Source organism: Saimiri boliviensis, chromosome X (assembly GCF_048565385.1).
Source record: "Saimiri boliviensis isolate mSaiBol1 chromosome X, mSaiBol1.pri, whole genome shotgun sequence".
NCBI classification, from domain to species: domain Eukaryota; kingdom Metazoa; phylum Chordata; class Mammalia; order Primates; family Cebidae; genus Saimiri; species Saimiri boliviensis.
This window is the reverse complement of record NC_133470.1, coordinates 128,654,512-128,675,837: the sequence shown is the minus strand read 5'-3', so window position 1 is coordinate 128,675,837 and position 21,326 is coordinate 128,654,512. Positions and strand designations below refer to the sequence as shown.

General features: G+C 38.0%; 1 protein-coding gene and 1 pseudogene across 1 annotated transcript in view; both read left to right on the top strand.

Annotated features, from left to right (window-relative positions):
• The window catches only part of IL1RAPL2 (interleukin 1 receptor accessory protein like 2), a 1,129,803-nt gene that overhangs the window by 694,330 nt on the left and 414,147 nt on the right, over positions 1-21,326 (top strand). The gene's annotated exons all lie outside the window — the stretch shown is intronic.
• Positions 7,823-9,254, top strand: LOC104652632 (armadillo repeat-containing protein 6 pseudogene; annotated as a pseudogene).

The window sequence follows — 21,326 nt, the reverse complement described above, 5'->3', positions numbered from 1 at the left end:
GTAATTTTTGAACGTGGCAAGTATAAATTCTTTGTTCTTTTCCATGATTGTTCTGGCTGTTCTTTATTATTTGCATTTTCATACAGATTTTAGGATTAGCTTGTCAATTTCTCTTAAAAAAAAAACTACTGGAATATTGATAGGGAAATGTCTGTGAGAGAAAAAAAATGGAGAGGGATCTAGAAAAGACTGAGAGTAATCATAACATAAAGCCAATCTGATCCCAAGTGAGAGGGATGGAAGGGTAGTTGGATATAATTGTTCTAGACTTCCATCAGTCTGAAGAAGGTTTAACAAGAGAGTGTGACAGATAATCTTTAAGCCAATGTCAACCAACAAATTGTTTTGTTTCCCAAGAATGGACCTGCATTTGTGTCTCTGCCATGCTCAGTCATTGGATGGGAGAGGCCTGTGGGATACACGGGCTCAGTATCAGTGTGGTGATGGATTTCAGTGTGCAGTAGCTAGATCCCTTTGTCAGTTACATTTTTTGTAGTTTGGAGGTCTGTGGGTTGGATTCTCATAGTTGCTGCAATGCATGACCAAGCAACACTCTTCTCTTTTTCCAGAACTTCAGAAGGATCTGACCATTCTGGCCCAGAGTCAGTTCGGGAAGTTCAGTCTTACAACATCTGTAATATTGTACAATACAGATTCTCCTACATTCATGCTGTCACTGTATTCATGTGCTTGGCTGAGTCATGGTTGTTTCTAGAGGAAGTAGCCAAGAGAATGTGACTGGACCTCAACAATACTGATTATTTAAGTTCTAGCAGTAAGTTATGCTATGGAAGTATCCATGTAAATTTTGTATAAGATTCCTTATAGATATCTGTGTGCATCTTCTTTTCATATCATGGGAGTTTACTGAGTTGGAAGTCCGCAGGGACTGGTGGGAAGGCTTCATTTAAGATATGGACTTTGTACCCATTGAGATGAATGTCATAGAAAGGGTTAGTTTAAAGAAGTAGATGAGAAACATTACCTTGGAAACAGCATGTAGGTAGAGTAGGGAGACTATTGAAAAGATACATTCCCTATCGTGGGCATTTCAGTGGCATTTTACCCTTTTTATGTAAGTGGTACTTATGCGTTTAAATCAGCAAACCTTGGGAAAGCATACTTTTTCTGCTATGTTTTTTTTAATATTTTCATCTCTCTAAAAATTAATCTTCTGTTGCAAGTGACTTACCAATGATCCCCACACTATCATGTGATTTCGCATTCTTTCCGTTATGATGTCTTTTTAGCCTCCAGCAGAGGTAGGAGATAAGTTGCGAAGTATAAAGTTCTTAAATCAAGAAAATGAAAAAAGGAAATCAATATTACAACTATGAAATAAGCAAGCGTATTGTCTGGGGCAAAGAATTTGGTGTAATCTAGATAGTATATCCGATCCCTTTGTAAAATTCTTTTCTGAACCTAGGAGGAAGTTGTAACAGTTCTCACATTGCCTTGTACCCTTCAAAAAACTCATTAAAATTTCAAAAATATTATCAATTTTCTTTGAAAGCCATGGGGGAACCTTACAATTTTAAGTAAAATTATGCTTTACTTGGTATGATTTCAAGCGCTTTGATTCCATTTTAGTTAAGGATAGCTTAATTCTCACGGCTCTAACCCATCCCAGTATTTTGCCTGAGGCTCGATTAAGTCGGTTGTATTAAGTAAAATTTTACCAACTTGAAATGGAGAAGAGGTTTTAACCTGTTAATGTGTTGCCATGAGAATAGATGCAATCAGAGTAGTCATATCTCCTATTCCTTCTTGGTTTGTATCTGTTTGCTTCATTTTGGCCTTGGCATTGCGTTTACATGCAGCAAAACCTGACAGAATTTACCTGAGGATTTAGATCCTAATTATAATAGATTTATAGTCATGTGCTGCATAACAACATTTTGGTCAAAGATATACTATGCATATGATGGTGGTCCCATAAGATTATAATACCATATTTTTACTGGACTTCTATGTTTATATACACAAATATTTACCACTGTGTTTCAGTTTCCCACAGTATTCAACATAGTACATGCTGTATAGGTTTGTGGCCTAGGAGTAATAGGCTATCCCATATAGCCTAATTGTGTAGTAGACTATGCAATCTAGGTTTGCGTAAGTATGCTATATGTTGTTTACACAATGACAAAATTTCCTAATGACACATTTCTCAGAATGTATCCTCATTGTTAAGCAATGCATGGCTGTGCTGACTAGTGTTTATCACAAGCTCTGTATCTGGCAAGTCACTGTTGCCATAGCAAAGGCTATTTGTTTTTCTTTGGTGATTTAATATAGTTTCAGTCATTAGTATATATTTTTCTATGGATCCTTATTCAAAGCTCATTAATCAACAGAACTGATATATTGTTGAGATGATCCAGCCTGGACGTGTAGGTGTGTGCCCATTTGCTACATGAAGTGTTGATTTGTAATTAGAATATACTCACAATGCATAGTGTTAAATACAAATGAGTAGAATATGAGAATTGGGAGAAATCTTAGAGATTATCTGGTCCAACCCACTAAATTTTACTATGGAGGAAACTTTGTATGGCCCAAGTCACATAGCAAGTAAATAGAGGCAGAACTCTCTTGGGCCTGAATTTATGTCTCCAGACTCCTATTCCAGTGATTATTCTATTTCCTCTTCTGTTTCTTAAGTGGCATAGTCTAAAGTGAATTTATCACATATTGGGTAGCTTACGTGGAAATTAAAAGTAAATATTGAGCTAAGCAACTGTTTAATTCCATTGAAAACTAAGAGAACAATTGGCTATCAACAGGTAGGATAAAAACTTTCAAATGCATTGTGGAACATTTAGATATATTTTTGTGGGGATGACAGTGATCATCAATTCAAGACATCTGATATGGAACTATCTGGGCTTGCATTGTACTGCATATGTGGCTTTTAAGCACTTGAAATGTGCCTAGTCCAAATTGAGATAGATTTTTTAAAGTGTAAACTACACACTGTATTTCACAGAGTTAGTGCAAAAAAGAATGTAAAATATTTCGCTAATATTATAAATATTATACATAATGAAATTATATAATTTGGATATGTTTGGTTAATTATATATATATATATTAAAATTAATTTTACCAATTCATTTTTAAATTTTTAATGTGGCTCCTAGAACATTTAAAATTACATGTGTGGCTCACATTATATTTCCATTAAACAGCACCTGTCTAGATTGTTGCTATCAGATGTATGGTCCATGAACTAGCAGCATTGGCGTCTCCTGAGTGCTTGAAATTATTGTAGAATTTTATGTCTCAGGCCAAACTGACTGAATTTGAATCTGCATTTTACCAAGATTCCCAGGGTAATTTACATGTACTTTAAAGTTTAATAAATACTGAGCAAGCATGTGCACTCCTTGTTCAGATACTTCCTAGTTCTCCACATAAAACTTGTTGGATCCCTTCTGACTTGATATGTGACATTTAAGCTTTGGTAGATATTTAAACTGCTTTTATGTGCAGTGGTTTTCTGATCTCAAAAAGCTCCACCCTCCTTTTATAACAATATGTTTCTTACTAATAAATCAGACAGCAGTGACGAAGGTGGGAACTCCAGTAGGCCAAATATGAACATTACAAATGCTGATAATACTCAAGTCTACCTTATGGTCAGATCTCTCTTCTGGTTCTACATTAGTATAGCTAACTGTCTGTTTTATATTTACCTCTGGTATTCTAATAGAATTTCAGTATAACATATCCAAAACAAAATTTACCATGTTACCTATAAAATATGAATATGTTTATATTTCACATCCTGATGGGTATCAGTACCATCTACCTATACATCTTCCAAGTATGACTTGACAGTAATAATTAATAATACTTCTGTCATTTCTTCCTAGAAACCTGAAATCCAATTAGCCCCTTAAGTAGTCAATTGTACCTCACATCTCTCTCTGGAATATATTCTTACTTTCCATTTATACTGCTCTAATTCTGAGTTTTCATTAAATCTTGCCTGAATTATTATACTAGCCTATTTCCTGGTCTTCTATCCTTGTACTATCTCCCCTTTCTAAACCTTCTTCCACATTGCAACCAGAATTACCTTTCTCAAATACAAATCTGATCATACCTGAAATCCTTTGGTGACTTCTGAGTAGCTCGGTCTCCTTGTTAAATGAGGGTAATAATAGCACCTATGTCAAAGGCTTTTTGTAATAAACAAATTAATGTATATGAAGTGTTTAGAATAATGCCTGGTACAATGTAACTGTTATGTAGGTATTAGCTTATATTATGTTTATTATTCAAGGCTCTTTACAGCATGTGGCCTCAATGTGTTTTGTTAGTGAAACCAGTGTCCTATCCATTTCTTACAACACACAAAACAGTTTATGGCTTATGCGTGGTCTGCCACACTGTTTGTGCTGCCTAAAATATTCTTCATTTTTGTGCCAAGAAAAACCCTACTTCACAATTTTTTTCCTTTGTTGGTTCCTGGCCTTCATGGCTCCTTTTTGATGGCAAAAATTTACTTATATCACATGCTTGCTTATTAAAAATATTTTCCTAAACTATGATTATCTAACACTGGAAGCTTATATATTCCATTTGATAAATGGATGATGCTGCCCAAGTGGAATATATGGCAATATTTCAGATTTCATTACGAAGAACATTTAAACCAAAGTAACCAAAGCTCTCCCAGACGGTGAAATGAACAGCTAATTTTTGTAAACAGACCAGCAGGTGGTCTCCTAATTTATCCAAACTCAAAGGAAAAACCTGTTTTTCAGACAGATAATGACTACTGGGGAAAAATGATAAACAAAATCAGTTAAGTTGAAGGATACAAAATCAACATACAAAAATCAGTAGCATTTCTATATGTCAACAGGTTACAAACTGGAAAAGAAATAAGGAGTAGTCAAATTTACAAAGCCATTGATAAAATTAAATACCTAGGAGTTAACCAAAGAAGTAAAAGTTCTCAATAATGAAAACTACAAAACACTGATGAAATAAATTGAAGAGGACACCAAAAATTGGACAAATATTCCATGTTAATGGATTGGAAGAACCAATATTGTTAGATTGTCTGTGCTACCCAAAGGAATCTACAGATTCTATGTAATCCTGTCAAAATACCAATGACATTCTTCACAGAAATAGAAAAAAACTACCCTAAAATGTATATAGAACCACAAAAGACCAAGAATATCCAAAGCTATCCTAAGCAAAAAGAACAAAGCTGGAGGACTCACACTACCCAACTTCAAATTATGCTGCAGAGCTATAGTAGCCAAAATGGCATGGTACTGACATAAAAACAGATACATAGGCTAATGGAACTGAATAAAGAACCGAGAAACAATTCCACACACCTACAGTGAACTCATTTTCAACAAAACTGTCAAGAACATACCAGGGAAAGACCATCTCTTCAATAAATGGTGCTGGGAAAACTGGATATTTATATGCAGAAGAGTGAAACAAGACCTTTATCTCTTGCCATATACAAAATGAAATAAAAATAGATTAAGGGATTAAATCTAAGACCTCAAAATATGAAACTACTACAAGAAAACTTTGGGAAAACTCTCTGGGACATTAGCCTGGGCAAAGATTTTCTGAGTAATACTCCACAAGTTCAGGCAACCAAAGCAAAAATGGAATCACATCAAGCTAAAAAGCCTCAGCATGGCAAAGGAAATAACCAAAAAAGTGAAGAGACAACCCACAAAATGGGAGAAAATATTTGCGAACAACCCATCTGACAAGGGGTTAATAACCAGGATATATAAGAAGTTCAAACAACTCTAAAGAAAAAAACCTAATAATCTGATTTAAAAATGGGCAAAAAGGTTGGAAAAGACATTTCTCAAAAGAAGACATTCAAATGTGAAACAAACATATGAAAACGTGCTTAACATAATTGATTATCAGAGAAATGCAAATAAATCTATAATGAGATATCCTCTCACCCAGTTAAAAGGGCATTCATTTCAAAAGACAGGCAATAACTAATGCTGGAAAGAATGTAGAGCAAAGGGAACCCTCGTTGATTGTTGATATGAATGTAAATTTTAGTATAACCACTGTGGAGGTCAGTTTGGAGGCTTCTAAAAAAAACTAAAAATTGAGATACCATATGATCCAGCAATCCCATTGCTGGTATATACCCAAAAGAAAGGAAATCAGTATATCAAAGATATATCTACACTCCAATGTCTGTTGCAGCACTGTTCTCAATAGCTAAGATTTAGAAACAGTATCCATCAACAGATGAATGGATAAAGAAAATGCAGTGCATATACAAAGTGGATTACAATTCAGCCATAAACAAGAATGAAATCCTGTTATTTACAGCAACATAGATGGAACAGGATGACATTCAGTGAAATAAGCCGGGCACAAAAAGATAGCATTGCATGTTCTCACTTATCTGTGGGATCTAAAAATCAAAATGATTTAACTCATGGGCATAGAGAGTAGGATGGTTACTGGAGGCTGGGAAGGGTAGTGTGGGGTAGAGGCAGGGGTGGTTAATGCATACAAAAATATAGTTATAAGGAATGAATAAACCTAGTATTTGATAACACAAGAGGGGGACTATAGTCAATAATAATTTAATTGTACATTTTAAAATAATTAAGAGTATAAGTGGATGGTTTGTAACACAAAATAAAAATGTTTGAGAGGATGGATATCCCATGTTCATGATGTGATTGTTATGCATTGTAACCCTGTGTCAAAATATCTCATCTCATGTACCCCTCAAGTTTATATACCTACTATGCACCCACAAAAATTAAAATAATTTTTTTAAATTTATTTTTTATTGCATTTTAGGTTTTGGGGTACATGTGAAGAACATGCAAGATTGTTGCATAGGTACACACATGGCAGTGTGGTTTTCTGCCTTCCGTCCCCTCGCCTTTATCTGTCATTTCTCCCCATGCTATCTCTTCCCACCTCCCCACCCCCATCCCTCCCCCATTTCCCCCCAACAGACCCCAGTGTGTAGTGCTCCCCTCCCTGTGTCCATGTGTTCTCATTGTTCAACGCCCACCTATGAGTGAGAACATGCGGTGTTTGATTTTCTGCTCTTGTGTCAGTTTGCTGAGAATGATGGTTTCCAGGTTCATCCATGTCCCTACAAAGGACGTGAACTCATCGTTTCTGATGGCTGCGTAATATTCCATGGTGTATTTGTACCACATTTTCCCTATCCAGTCTATCATCGTTGGGCATTTGGGTTGGTTCCAGGTCTTTGCTATTGTGAACAGTGCTGCAATGAACTGTGCATGTGTCCTTATAGTAGAATGATTTATAATCCTTTGGATATATACCCAGTAATGAGATTGCTGGGTCAAATGGAATTTCTATTTCTAGGTCCTTGAGGAATCACCACACTGTCGTCCACAATGGTTGAACTAATTTACACTCCCACCAACAGTGTAAAAGTGTTCCTATTTCTCCACATCCTCTCCAGCATCTGTTGTTTCCAGATTTTTTCATGATCGCCATTCTAACTGGTATGAGATGGTATCTCAATGTAGTTTTGATTTGCGTTTCTCTAATGACCAGTGATGATGAGCATTTTTTCATATGTTTGTTGGCCTCCTGTATGTCTTCTTTTGTAAAGTATCTCTTCATATCCTTCGCCCATCTTAGACGCCATCTTCCCTGCACTGATGTTGGCGTGCAGCCAATAGGTGCTCCGGAGCCGGTCTTCGCTTTTTATTTTATGAAAAATAAAAAAAAATTATTTTTGAAACAAGCCCATTCAAAAATAATTTTTTAATTTTTAATAAAATAAAAAGCAAAGACCGGCTCCGGAGCACCTATTGGCTGCACGCCAACATCAGTGTAGGGAAGATGGCATCTAAGCGCATAGCCCAGGAGACCTTTGTCGCAGCTGTGCGTGAGAACATCAAGGAGTTTGCGATGGGGCCAGAGGAGGCGGTGAAAGAGGCTGTGGAGCAGTTTGAATCACAAAGGCTTGATCTGAGCAACATTGTAAAGACGGTGCCTAAAGTCTCTGCAGACGGACCCCAGGAGCCCACACATGACGTCCTGCAGACGCTGAGTGACCTACAGGAGTCTGTGGCCAGCTCTCGCCCACAGGAAGTGTCAGCACACGTCACCCGCTTCTGCGACCAGTGCAAGCAGGACAAGGCCTGCTGCTTCCTCGCAGCCCAGAAAGGGGCCTACCCCATCATCTTTGCTGTCTGGAAGCTGGCCACTGCAAGTGACCGGGGCCTCCCTCAATGCCCTGTTGGTGCTGACTGATGGCCAGCCAGACCTCCTGGACACCCAGGGCCTGCAGCTGCTGGTGGCCACGCTGGCCTAGAATGCTGAGGAGACCGACCTGACCTGATCTGGGATCTTCTGTGTACGTCATGCTTGCCTGAAACTTGAACAGAATTGACAAGACCTGGTGAAAGCCGGCGTGCTGCCCCTGCTGACTGGCACCATTGTCCATCATGGCCACCACGCCAACATGGTCAGAGAGGCCTGCTGGGCCCTGTGTGTCATGACCTTCGATAACAACATGTGTATGTCCATTAGCCACGCCCACAACCATGCCAAGATGATTGTGCAGGAGAATCGAGGCTTAAAGGTGCTGATCGAAGCCACCAAAGCATTCCTGGATAACCCTGGCATCCTGAGCGAGCTCTGTGGAACCCTGTCCCGCCTGGCTGTCCGCAATGAGTTGTGCCAGGAAGTCGTCGACCTTGGGGGCCTGAGCATCCTGGTGTCCCTGCTGTCTGACTGCAGTGACCACCAGAAGCTCCTGAAGCAGTTGCTGAGTGTCCTGCGCCATCGCAGGCAACGACGATGTAAAGGACACCATCGTCCATGCTGGCGGGATGGGGTCCATCGTGGCTGCCATGACCTGGCACCAGGACAGCCCCCAGGTGTGTGAGCAGAGCTGCACGGCTCAGAGCATCCTAGCCCTGCGTAAGCCCAACAACAGCCGCATCATCGTGGAGGGTGGCGGGGTTGTGGCAGCGCTTCAGGCCATGAAGGCGCACCCGCAGGAGGCTGGCATGCAGAAACAGGTTTGTATGCTGATCTGAAACCTGGTGTCCCGCAGCCGGGCCTTCTCGAAGCCCTTCCTGGACCTGGGGGCTGAGGCACTCGTTACAAAGGCCCAGTCGAACCACCGCAACTGTGAGGATATGGCCAAGGCCGCTCTGCGGGACCTGGGTTGCCATGTTGAGTTCTAAGAACTGTGGACTGGCCAGAGGGGCCACCTGGCGCCATGACCCCAGGCTCAGTTTGGGCTGCGACTCAGGGATGGGGGTAGATCCATGTCCTCCATTGTCCCCCATTAGTTCCGTCTCCTTCACAGTGAGAAGTGTTTTCCGACAGGCCCTAGGTAAAGTGTCAGCAGATGGGGGAGCCTTCTGGGGGCTTCTACACAAAAGAAAGCAGCCCCCACATCCCAGCCACTCCTGGGTCCCGGCCTCACCTCTTAGCTAGCAGCACAGACATCACTGTCCTGCTCCTTCCCCGTAGCCCCTTGCCCTACCAGAAGGGGCAAAGGGTACATCCCAGCGCTCACTTCCCTGTCTGAAATGTGGCAACCACTGTGGGCCAGGCTCAGCGCAGGGCAGATGATTCCAGCAGGGTTGGGCTCCCCGGCGCAGGCTGCCTACTGCAGGTTCCTGCAGGCCTCTGCTCCTCGTTTTCTCACCTGTAAAACGGGTCTCAGATGCCGTGCCCTGCTTGATCTCAGCTTGTCTCTCTGAGTCCCAGGCCAGCCAGGGTACCTGATAATAAAAGATCATTGAATGAAAAAAAAAAAATTAAAAATAAAAAGTGAAAATAAGATGCTTTTCTGGACCCTGTTTTTGGGAGAAATCTCCCTTGCTAAAATGTGTTTTCTCACATATTGAATTGGGATCTTTGTATGCAAATTATCATCTTAGTCTTTTCTCTTCTAGGATGAATTTCTGTGTTTTACTCACTGCTTAAATCCTGTACGTACTTGTGGGTACACCATATACCATCCTTTACACAGCAAAAACATAAAACAAACTTGAAAACTGGTTCTTTGGAAAAAATAAATATATATACTTTATATAGAGGTGTTTTTTTTTAAAGGAAAATATTGGCATATTTCAGCAAGGTAACTTGATGTGCTAAGATGAATTCTTGAAACAGAGATACAGCTTGGTAGAACAAATCCTAAAGGTACAATCTTCTAAACCTGTGTCTGCTCAGACCCTTTTTTCTCTGCCTCCCACATTCCAAGGACTTCTGTGTAGCTGCCCTCAGTTTGCTGACTTCGCATTGATGTCTTTACCATGAATTTGACCCTTGATGCTCTTGTCCTTTATGTTGGCTTTTAACTCTTACCCAGATTAGGTATACCATAGCTGTTCAGTGGGCAGGGCCAGATACCTTCCCTTAACACATATACATTTGTATGTAAGAAGGTACTTTCTGCCAAATGATAATTAAGTTAACTCAGTGCCAACTGGTTCCATAATATGGCACAGAGCCGGGTCGCATAGATAACTCTCAGTCGGTCTCTCTGATGGAAAGGAAAAGGTGAGTCCTCGGTTCAGATGACTTTTTTCTTCTTCTAGCAGCCACAACATAGCTTTAGCTCCTAGCTCTTGGCCTACTCATTTCAAACTTTGAAAAAAAGCTATGGTATTGCACTGGGACATAGGTCAGGCCCAGGACAGAGATTTAAATTAATGTTTGGGGTATCCAAGCATGTGAAGGCATAGACACTCACATATAAAACCCATTTATACTGGATACAAAAACTTAGCTGAAAATTTTTCCAGTCGACCATCTCAAATAATTGGTTCCATTTTTAATAAAAGTTGTGCTGATTTGGTGCAACCACCTTTGAGTTAGGATCAGAAGGAGTAGACTATGATGAAAGGGCTGAAAACAGAATTCCACCTAGAAAGCACAAACTGAGCTTTAATGTTGTCTTTCTTGAGTTGATTTTACGTTGTGAATTCTGGTCTCACTACACAACAAAAACATGGGTGTGAGAAATTAACATCCTTAGTTTTCCTCTGGAGACCTCTTTTTGCTCTAACACAGAGAAATGTTTGCCAATAAAAATTTATACCCAAATGAGTACAGTTATTTGTTAAGATGAAATGTTTCTCATTTGAAACATTCATTGTTGTTATAAAGAAAATTTCTGCAGCCCTTCACAAACCTTGAGACTGAAACCGACTGAGTTATAGTACCAGTAAATAGCCACACATTTTCTACTTTAAAAATACAAGTGGGCTGGGCACAGTGGCTCATGTCTGTAGTCTCAGCACTTTGGGTAGCCAAGGTGGGTGGAGAGTGAAGTCAGACGATTGAGGCTATCCTGGCCAACATGGTGAAACCTGTCTCTACGAAAAATACAAAAATTAGCTTGGTGTGATGGTGCATACCTGAAGTCCCAGCTACTTGGGAGACTGTGGCAGGAAAATCACTTGAACCTGGGAGACAGAGGTTGGGAGGTTGCAGTGAGCTGAGATCACATCACTGCACTCCAGCCTGGCAACAGAGCATGATTCTGTCTCAAAATATATTCAGCTCAAGAGAAGGTGATTGTCATCCAGTCAGAAGGTTTGTTGAGCCTTACTGAAAAGATAATTAAGTTATAAAATCATAGCATCACTTCCACACTGCAGAGTTGTAATTGGGATGTCCAGTTGCTGATGGTAGCTGTTTGTGTTTTTCTGAAAAGGAACTCAGATTGGCCTGATGTTCTTGCCTTCTATGCTATGAATCCTTCAAAGCATCACTCATGCATTCAGTAAAACTTAATTGTATTCCTACTATGTGCCAAGCACTTTGATAGTCTCTCAAGGCTGTGCTATTCCTTAAAACTTTCTCCTGCTTTGGATCTTAAGACGTTTCATTCCCCTGATTCTGCTCCTTAATTATAGATGTAGCCTTCACTATCTCTTACTTACCTCTAAAATTTAGGTGTTTCCCAGGATGTTGTCCATATTTTCTTCTCTTATTCTGTACTATCTCTGGGTAGCATCTTACATTCAGCACCATCTCTACATTTATGTCTCCTAATCTCTACCTCTGGCTTCTCTCCTGAATTCCAAATGCAAACACCTAGATGCTTTACTGGCAAAGTCACCATGGCTATTCTGCTGATACCTGCTTCATGATCCAAGTGACATACTAACTTCTGTCTAATTGCCAACTCCACCTTCAAACCTTCTCCTACTTTCTTATGTCATTTATTGGTAAATGTCACTACTATATTGCCTGTCCACCAGGTTAGAAACCTAGGTGTCTCTGATGCTTTCTTTTCTTCCTACCACATATTGAGTCAGCTTTCATAGCATCCTAATTCTATCTTTCCTGTGAGTTCTCTTTTTTCCATTTCACCTCCAATACCTTATTTTAGACCAATAATTACTGACAACCTACAGGCCAGATGTATTTATTTCAACAGCAGTGTTTATTTTTAAAAATGTAACTGTAGCCTCCAAAATTAACATATACTTTCAAGTTCACCATGTGTCTGCTTTATCTTCAATGCTGCTAAGCTAGTACCTTGTATAGAATAGATAGTTGGGCAGTATCTTGAACTGAGTGGCTTGTCCTCACAAAGCTTATAACCTGGCTGGAAGACATGAAATATGTGTATATGAAACGATTTAGTAACAACTTAAAGTAGATGATCAGAAGAATGTAAAAAAAAAAGTGGAGTAGACAATTAGTTTTTCATGTGAAGAGAGAAGGGAGAGATCATTTTGAGAGTAACCAGAGAATAATTCACAGAGCAAAAAGCATTTGATCAGAGCTTTAAAGGGTGGATAGAGAATATGAAATATTAAATAAACTTGCTTTGTTTTGATGTTTACATCCTAAGTAAGGACTTTGTTGCAAATACTGTGGGTTAAAGAGGGAGAATGGGTACTTATTTTACTAAAACTACAAACCATGGGACAAGTGAAGAGGGAATTTCCTTGATGATTGAAAAGAGTAAATATAAAACTGATAAATGGAAGTGTTACTCTAAATGATAAGTACATTTCCAAAAGTATCAATAGCTTCAGTTATAGTTGGAACTTTCAATTAACTCATTTGATAAATTTATGAATGACAAGACATGGATTTTAAGAGAAACCACAATGTTTTGGGAAAAGATGCGGGGAAAGTAATCATGCCTTCCCACTTTTACTTCTTTGTTATCTATTCAAAGATTAAATATTGGGCTGGGCTGTCCATGCTGCAGATAGGCTCAGAAGCCCTGTTTTGATGTTTTCATTAACTACGTTCTCTCCTACAATAGAGTGAGATATATTAGAAGACTTAGCCTTAGTTGATATTACTGTCAGGATTGTGGCTAGAATTACTCATATACTCTTTGCTGATGAAGAGGTAATCCTGTAAACAGCTTAGCAGGAAAGACCATGCCTTACTTTTTTATTAGACACAACACCTAGAATGGTGCAGCAAGCATAGAGACTGTTCCTAAACTCTTATTAATGGATTTATTCTAGAGGAATCTAAAGGTAGTGCTTGTTTCTTGGAGCCTGAATCTTCATCCAGCCTCAGACACAGATTATACCTGCCTTCTGCCTATATTTCTTCTACTATGCCCTCCTCCTTAGAGCCTATTGTACTCTGTTATTTTTTAAACTGCTTGCAATTCCATTATCATAGCCCTGCGTATAGGGTAGTTCCATGGTGAGGCCAAGGGGAATCAAATTGCAATTACCTTACTCCAGGTGGGTCCAGCAGTACTGCATTTGAAGAGCCAGGCTTTTGAAGGATGACCTTTTATCATCCTTGTTTTGTTTTTGTTTTTTTCTTCTCCCTTAGCATCTTTTGCTGTCCTCACCTCCTCCTCCAACTATCCGAAGTAGTTTCAATATCTGTTCATTTAAAATAGCAGCACAGGCTGGGCGTGGTAGCTCACGACTATAATCACAGCACATCGGGAGTCTGAGGCGGTGGATCACCTGAGGTCAGTAGTTTTAGACCAACCTGGCCAACATGGTGAAACCCTGTCTCTACTAAAAATACAAAAAAAAAAAAAAAATTAGCAAGACATGGTGGTGGGCACCTGTCAGCTACTTGGGAGGCTGAGGCAAGAGAATCACTTGAACTCAGGAGGCAGAGATTGCAGTGAGCCATGACCATGCCACTGCACTCCAGCCTGGGTGACAGAGCAAGACTCTGTCTCAAAAATAAAATTACATACATAAATAAATAAGCAGTACAGCAGACTGTTTGACATGTGGCCCCAAACTGGGATGTTGTACTAGTATCTAGCCCACCACTGTCAGACCCAGGAACCTAGTGTTGTTAGTGGTGGTTTTTCTTAGATACTCTACTTTGTCATATGCCATGTTGGTTCCTTTTTGGAAAGTCTAGGATTTCCCAAAAACATATAGAGAATCGTTTATCAATAAAGCCTCCAGATTAATAGCTCATCTCAGATTTTAGTTGTTGAAACTCTCTTAGCAGATATATTTTCAGAATCTTATAGCTAATCATATATGGCACACTTGGAAAGAAACTAAAGATAAGGAGATGATGGAGAACGTTGGGAAGATATATGTTACATATGTGTATGAGGATAAGGGGAGATACATTTTAAACTAAAGCATCAAAATGAAGGATCAATTAAAAAATCAAAACCCCTGATTTTTCTCATCATAATCCAATGTTATCCATAAGAGGCCTTTATGCTTATACCAGGCTAAGCACAGGACTGATATGTCATCTCAGAAACTACCTGTCTGCTCAAAAGCTCAAAGGAAATTTAGGGAGGCATCTAATTAGAATTAAGAGAAACTGAGGCAGATTACAATCAGATGCAATAGGGGGAGACAATACACATAGAACAAAAGCCAGGTTGCTTGATTATTTTATATTTTAAACCAGATTGTGCAACATATACTCAGTGGCATACTAAGGCTGGAGCCATGGAAGTAGTCCACTCTGGGTGTAGGAAATAAAGCAGTGCATTGTCTGTACAGATATAAAAGCAGTAATAAATGTGATTAATATTCAGTTTGACTTGGTGTGTATTTTATTATCACTTTGGAGTGCCCAGGCCTAATCCTTGAATTTGCCTTTCTTTTCTGTCTATATTTGCTCTTTAAGTAACTTTTATATGTTGATGACTCTCAGGTTAAAATCTCTGTATCTATACAACTACTGACTCCACATCTACGTAGTGGAAGTCTAATAAACACCTCAAATGCAACATTTTCAAAACTGAATTCCTAGTATCTCCATAAAACCCACAGTCTTCCCCATCTCAGGTGATGAGATCTTCATCCTTCTTATTGGTCAGACTGAAATGTTGGAGTCATCCTTGACTCATTCTTCTTTTCTCCCACAGCACAACCAATCTATCAGGAAATCGTCTTAGATCTAACTTTGAAATATTTCCAGAATCTGAGGACTCCTCACCACTCTCTCTGATACCATCCTTGTCTGAGCCATCATCACTGTCATGTATTGCCTGATTGACTACAAAAGCCTCCAGGCTGGTCTCCCTGCTAAACAGAATAAAAGCTTAGGCTCCTGTAGTGGCCCACAAGGCCATACGTATCTGGTACTCAGATACTTCTGTGACTTCATCTCCTTTTCCTCTCTCCTTCACTTCCTTCTCTTCAGCCACACGGGCCACCTTGATGTTCCTTAAACACACCTCAGCATTAGGCTAGGGAAGTTTCTTCTACCTGCGACACTCTTCCACCCTGATAACTGCATGCTTTTTACTCCCTCATCTCCAGCTCTTTGATCCAGTATCACCTCTCAGTGAGGCTTATCCTGTCCTGCCTGTTTAATATGCAACTTTCCCCCACTCCACTCCCACCTCCCCATACTCTCAATCCACCTTACTCTGGTCTAGACTTTTATCCACATCATTTGTTACTTTCTAATTTTTCAGGAAATTTACTTACTAATTTTGCTTACTGTTTATTGTCTGTCTTCCCTCACTGGAATCTAAGTATATGTTTTTGCACCTTTTGCTCACACATTCCCAGTGTCTCAATAGCTCCTGCCTGGCATATAGTATGTATTCAATAAATTATTGTTTAATGAATACACGGATTTTATTTAACTATATATATATATATATATATATATATATATATATATAGAGTTATATAGTTATATATATATAGAGAGAGTTATATATATATATATATATATAGTTATATATATAGAGAGAGAGTTATATATACATCTTATTAATTATGGAAGTAATTTAACTGACTGAAATTAGAGAAACCAGGCATGGGACACATCTACATATCACAACCAGGCACTTTAACACAGACTTTTTGTGCTCCAAAGAATTTGTGGATGTTTGTGTATTGTCTCCTTTAGATTACAACCTAATCATTGACAGAAATTCTAAGTGCTTACTCATACATACTTGCAATTGCTTACTTTCTGCCAGCCTAAATGAAGAATATATTGTAAGAATTTCCCTGGTTTGACAGATGTCACTTACTGCCATTCTCTCTTACATACTTGCACACTTACTTTTTGTTGTTTGTATTCTCTTTTTTACTGAAGACTGTTTTGAAAGTCCTATATGAGACTTTAAAAAATAAGCATGATTGTTTACCTACCCTCTCATTCATCTAGATATTTCCAGTGAGAAAAAAGGAAGACAAAAAAGAGAAATCACCTGGAAAGTTACCTGAATTAACTCTTAACTGGCATTTAAAACCTTTAATCTCTAACTGCCCTGTAAATAAGACAGTACTTTCATATTTTCTGTATAAATCATAGTTTCTGTATAAATCAAGCACCTTTTTTGTATAACCTTATGGGATCTGCTAGCCATGTGACAAATGTTAAGAATTGTTATTTACATCTTACAGTCAGGGAATATAATTCAGTAATTTTATAGAAAAACCTATACTGAACTATTTCATTACAAATATTTCTAATTACCTGATTTTTCCTCATTACTAGCTGTGATTTTCTCTTTAAATTTCTTTCACAACTTTCAACAAGAATATCCTGCTGATGTTTGTGGCCACATCTAGTACAATTGTCCTCAAAGGCTTGTGTTGGGAAGAAGGGAAGATGGCTGGGTAGCTTCATAGGAAAGAGTAGAATTGAAGGAACAATAGAACCTCAGAGCAAACTTAGTTCATTCTGATTCAACCATTAATGAACCAGACAACAAGCTATATTAATGAAACTGGAAGTCAATACAGACAGGATGTAACTTTCTGGGACAAAGTGTTGTAAATATCAATTCTGTAGTAAGATTAAATCTGTTTATTATTTATTTAATCTCAATTAAGACACAGCAGACCATTTATTGGTTAATGAGAAATAAGAAGCATGTTGTAATTAAATTTAGCTTTTAAGTCAGATGGCCCTGGCAATTTTGTCTGATGCTATATGACTTTTGGAGATAAATTCTGAAAATTCCTACTCCAGGATAAGAAAGACCTCATTTATTTCTTTCCAAGTTCTCATATATCATGTTTTATCTTAAAAGAAAAACAAGGAAGTACAGCAACTGGCTGCATTCTGAAACCCAGGCAATAGATCTGACATAGATATTCTGTTGAAAAAAATGAGGAATCCTCGAAAACAGAAAACATTCTACACAAGGTTGGTCAGGTAGCTATGTTGAAGAGGCAAAGTCCTTGGAAGGCCCATTTAGCCTCAGAAAATCATTAAACATAGCTAGTGAAATTCTGACTCTCCATCAAGCAAGGCAAGGCTAGCCTTATATGTAAGTTATATGTTCTTTGTAGTATTTTTTTATTTTATGTCTTTTAAATGAAAAACAATTAGGAAAGCTATATTGCAAATATTTGTAAAAATAGAAGGAGTTTAAAAGATTTACCCTACTACTACTATTCTTATAAAACTTTTATTAACATTTTGATGTATTTCATTTCAGTCTTTTTTTCTATCCATAGAAGTTACATAGTTGTAATCATACTGTCCTTACAATTTGTATGATGCTTTCTAAAACTTAACATTATATCATAAGCTTTTCCAAACTGTTGTAGAATTCTCTTAATCATGATTTCAAGAGCTGTAAACTGATCCATTGAATAAATGTACCATGATGGACATTTAAATTATTTCCAACCTGAACCATAGTAAATAACTATTTGGTGGGGATAGACTCCCATAGTTATTTCTCCGTAACTAGATTTTTTAAAATGCAGAGACCCACAAATAAAATCATTGAGTCAAAGAACATAGCTCTTTTAAAGAATTATATTATAGCTTGATTTTGTTTTTACAAAAAGTATAGTGTGTGCCTGATACATAGGTACTTAAATTTTAATGGTGATTATTTCTGCTGCTGGGTCTACAAATAAATATTAATGAATAGTTGCTTTTCTTTCTTTTTTACTTTTCATTATTGTCAAAATTTTCTTTTTTTCTTTCATTTTTTTTAATGAGATGGAGTCTCACTCACTCTGTTGCCCAGGCTGGGGTGCAGTGGCATGATCTTTGCTCACTGCAGTCTCCCTCTCACAGGTTCAAGTGATTCCCCTGCATCAGCTTCCTGAATAACTGAGATTACAGGTGCATACCACCATGCCCAGCTAATTTTTCTATTTTCAGTAGAGACAGGGTTCTGCCATGTTGGCCAGGCTGGTCTTGAATTCTTGACCTCAAGTGATCTACCCACCTCAGCCTCCCAAAATGCTAGGATTACAGGTGTGAGTTACTGCGCCTGGCCTTTATTGTCAAAATTTTCTATAGTGAATATGTATTCCTTTTTATATTAAGAAATTATAATAGGACAAAGACAGAGTAAAGTGTAGTGACTAATAGTTCGGGCTCTAGAGGCAGACTGCCTGGGTTTGAATATCTGCTTAGCTAGTTACTAGCTCTGTGATCTTAGGCAAGTAACCTCTTTGGGACTCAGTTTTCTTGTCTGTAAATTGGTATAATAGTAGTACATAACTCAAAAGCTGTTGACCTCATGTCTGTGTTGATGATTAATAAATTAATCCACATAAAGTGCTGAAAACAATGTCTGGTATATAATAAACACCCCACAAATGTTCGATATCATTATTATTTGGGACTGGACAGCAATTCAAAATTCCTACCCTTCATACAGTTCACACTACCTGCTCTGAAATTCTAATGTTGGCCATTCAGTCCAGCATAGTTCATTCATAGGACAAGTATACTTTGACTTACTTAAGACTTGAAGTGATTTTAAGAGGGAGCATCTGAAGCTCAGATCCTTCTGCCATCTCATATGTATACACTATTCTCTATGCTATCCAGAATAGTCTAATTGAAGAAAAAACCATAATATGCTGAGAGTCCTGGTTATGTGTCATAACTAGTTCTGGTTTGAATGAGAGGAAAGTATGAGGTAGACTTTTAAAGGCAGTACCTTACAATTTTACCTATGACAGGCAGTGAACTTAAATATTATGCTATGAAATATGAATATAAACATATATAAAAGTAGATGTGTCTTGGTGCAAATTTCTGTTATTCAAAATTTCTATAATTCAAAGATGGCTTTGCCCTCGAAGCAAAATTGATTGTTTTGCTTCATTGAACATTGCAAAATTGGATATCCTGTTTACTCTTCCATATACAAAAGAATTTTAAGGTACAATCTATTAGTAAATATAAAAATGATAACTGAGTTTCATTTTAAAAATACTTTGAGATGATGAATCTACCTAGAGACCTAAATTTAATTCTGGAGAATAATCTATAAATTATTGAATAGATATGTTGATGCCTTTTATCATAATCACTTTCATTTAAAAATTATTTACCAGATTCCTACTCAATTATCTACTTCGTATCTCTTTGTTTCCCAATATAAACAAATAAGCATACTAGGGAAGCTTACTGTGTGGAATCACCAGATAAATTAGTTCATGCAGTGAATAATTATTATTTTATCCATCTGACAGTTAAGCTCAGGATTTTCATCTATGTAAGTTAGTAATGTATTTCTACTATATAGCATAGATGAGGTCTTCTTAATATGAGGCCATCCTTCCCTTCTGAGACCCATGGCAGTGTTTTTCAGCCTTCTGATGCTTTAGTACTTTGAAGAAAAAAGTAAATATTCATCTAATTATCTAGAAAGCTTTTTTTTATATTTCAGAGACTCTATAGCATATGTAAAATATACACCAAATCATTATTTCCCAATTAAACTTTTCTTGCTCTGAGCATGATAATGGCGTTTTATTAGGCCATTCACCAAACAATGTGTTGTTCCTCATTCCTCCAGATGTTACCATCTTCTTTTCATGCCCAGGGACATACTACGGAATGTGTCCTTAGGAGGTAGAAATTACTTGCTTACTCAAATTGAAACACATCAACTACTGGTATATGCCAGTCATTGCATAAGCACAGGAATAGAATTAAGCTATTTGTCTAAATTTCCATTCCAGGGAGCAAAAAGAAAATTATACCAAGAGTATAGGAAGAAGGCATTTGAAGCTCAGGGCATATCTACTGTCTCCTTTGTGGCAGGCTTGAGACAGGAAGATATCACATGGACCATTAAGGCCAGGAGTTTACTTAATATATGCAACATCACTCAAGCCTACTGTAAGCTTTTCTTAAACCGTCCTTTACTTATGTAGTGCTGTAAAGTAAAAATAATTTTTTAAAAAAGCAAGCTTTGTCTTAAGTGGAGACCACTGAGTGTAAAGCCTACAAGGCATTTGAATGGGCTGTCTTTGACTTAAGTCTAATAAACTTTGATTGTATTGGGACGTATAGTTTAATAATTTCCATAAACCAGGAGTCAACAATTCTGTGTCCCAGGAAAATAAAATGAAATAAAAGAGTTGAAAATTATTGAGAGCTTTGAACACACAATGTAGTAGATGAACATAGGTATGTGACTTTTGATTTCTATGAGCAGTAAATTTTTTTATTATAAAAATAAGAAAAAGCTACTGGAATTCTCAGATATTTACTTCCCTGTACTAGCATAACTTGTCAGGAAGCAAAAGCTCTGCCTATGTGTAAACTCTAAAATCTATCAAAAAAGCACCTTCATTTTCATTGTTACTGGAAAGCCTTCTGTCAGATGGGGAAGTAAATATTGTACTGACTGAAGCTTCATTTAGTGACAGCAACAAAATAGGATCTGACTAGTAAGACCCTGCAAAAGGCTGTAAGGCCTTTGTAATGCAGGTTTTGGGGGACCGGACTAGCATCAGTATACAAGCTCCCTGAGGTAGAGCTGGCTTTGACTGAATGGGGCTGTTATAATTCCAAGATGCAGCCTGGCCTCTGAGTATCACAAGCAGCTTAAGTATTATGGGGGTGGTGGTGCTACTCTAGTTTAAAAGCAGGTTTTTTAAAGATAATATTGTGTAATA